We start from the raw sequence: 2,395 nt of genomic DNA on the forward strand, positions 1-2,395 counted from the left end.
GTGACTTGTAGGAATGGTTGGTTTAGTTTCGTGAAATATTTGAAGTGAATTGAAACACATATTATCACGACCCAAACTGATGGGCCGCGACGGGCGTCTGGTACCTTACTCAACCGAGTACCAACATAACATATCTTTCATATCATTCTATCATAGGTAAATGAACCGGAGTAAAGCATGAGCGAATACAAACTTATATATTAGACATACTGGCCTATAAGACCAAAATGATCACTTGTACACTAAACATGGGCTGACAAGGCCATACAATCTTTCACAAACATGACATCTGTCTACAAGCCTCTAAGAATACATAATTTTCATAAAGGCCGGAACAGAGTCCCGCCTTACCAAACAATACACGTCTCAATCATACTAACCAATCAAGCAACTCCAAAGTAAATGGAGCGCAACAACATCTTCCGCTGAGCTGATAGCCTACTTCCAGGGCTCTCGACCTGTCGATCGGGACCTGCGGGCATGAAACGCAACGTACCCAGGAAAAAAGGGACGTCAGTACGAGTAATGTACCGAGTATGTAAGGCACATATATAAGTACATATAGACATGGAAGGAATACGGAGTAAATGACTCAACCTGTAAGTCTGGATAACTTTGTAAATCATGAAATACTTATATTGTCATGCATATGCGTATGAATGTCATGTCGTGTATAGGTACATGTGTTCATAACATCATCAATCCTCTGAGGGCATCTCATCATATCATCTCGGCCATTGTGGACAAATCATCAACGTATACCAGCTGATCAGGTGGTGTTGCGTGTATAACGTCGTAACCTTTTTCCATATCCCATATAATATATGTGTGTGTGTGTGTTTATATAATGCCTTCTGAATCATGGGTCAATATACATATATAAATGCATGAAATACATAAGAAATACGTTAATAAGATTTTCTCGGAATGCCATAAAACTCAATATGCCTTTCGGATAAACTTTATCAAATACGTATTTTTTTCTGAGACCCATAAACAGAAGATAATAATAATTCATATAGGGAATCAAGAATATAGACACCCCTAGTATTTCTTGAATAGAGTCATTTGTGAAGGTTGCGTATTTTGCTCGTTTTATTTGTATTATTTGGATCATGCCAAAAAGAAAGAAGGGATAGCCTTAACATACCTGGAATAGGAAAAAATCCGTATGATGTTATTATCCCACTTTGACGAGTACAAGAATATTGAATCTTTATACGCTTCTCGCTCTTTACTAAACTTAACTTTTGCCTCTTGTTCCGTTTTTGGATCTAATATTGAGTTCAACAATGCCTCTGCAGCTATTAAACATTGGTTCCTCCTTTTACTTTGCATAGACGAGGCAATTTCTCTTTTGAAAGTTCTTGAATTTTTCTGGAAACTCATTTAAACGTAGGAATTCCATATGTTCTTTGCAAATGAGTTATCTGTAGAACTTTGAGATCCTATAGAACTAGTTAAATGAACTCCCTCATGCAATTAACGGATTTGGAACTAAAACTCGTTTTTGTAATACTAAAATATGGACAAACTACTCATAGTCCTCCCGATTGTCTCCATATAATGTCTAGCTTATGTCATAGGTCATCCCCTACTTAAAGAATAATTTTTGCCACCCAAACTTCTTAATGTGACACATATACCAAATGACTAATGAGTCATTGTCCAAGAAACGGGTTTGCTGCCAAGTGGGGGTGGGGGTGAGAAATTTTAATTTTTATCCACTTATTAGGTAATTAGGTAGTGTCCTGTTACTCGGTAATTAATTAATTATCCGCATAATTAGGAATTATTCTCTCTTACTTAAAATACTACTTACTTTTCACATACCTTATACACCTTACTATCATTTTCATGTGGTACCTCGTATGGCATTAGTCCATAAATACTGTGTATTTTAGCTCGGATCGTATTTTATCCAACATGCTAAACTTGGATAAAAATACGTTTTCTTTGACTTGCTTGTCATCTCACCTTCACGAATTTACTTATCACTTACTTGAAATAGCATAATACTTATAATCTCCAAATAATATTTTCCTTAGACTGATGTCAATTACCTTACGACAAATTCAATGTACAATATTACAAGGTACAACATCGTCGTAATTTAATACTGCGAAGCGTAACGTCATCGTAATATAATACAGCGGGACGTAATATCGGCGTAATATTGCGGGGCATAACATCATTCCCCTCTTTGGAACATTCGTCCTCGAATGTTTACTGATGCTCTTATCATTTTCATAACTTATAGCTCTTGTGAATACCTTAATACTCTCCTTGCCATTTAGGCCTCTTTCTCACGCCATGACTTGTGATCGAATTCCTCCCAATCTCGTAACTATTGCTACCTTCTATCATGTAGCCTCTACGATACTAACCTTGTAAG

The 2,395-nt window shown here is 36.5% G+C and overlaps 1 long non-coding RNA gene across 1 annotated transcript; it reads right to left on the reverse strand.

Moving 5' to 3' along the window:
- Positions 1-215: 215 nt before the first annotated feature.
- LOC142162580 (uncharacterized) lies at positions 216-1,551 on the reverse strand. Its single transcript, XR_012693811.1, has 2 exons — positions 1,151-1,551; positions 216-472 (listed from the first exon to the last, which is right to left on the reverse strand). It is a non-coding gene; the product is annotated as an uncharacterized LOC142162580 (long non-coding RNA).
- Positions 1,552-2,395: the final 844 nt, after the last annotated feature.

The sequence above is a fragment of the Nicotiana tabacum genome, chromosome 8 (genome assembly GCF_000715075.1).
Source record: "Nicotiana tabacum cultivar K326 chromosome 8, ASM71507v2, whole genome shotgun sequence".
Classification (NCBI taxonomy): domain Eukaryota; kingdom Viridiplantae; phylum Streptophyta; class Magnoliopsida; order Solanales; family Solanaceae; genus Nicotiana; species Nicotiana tabacum.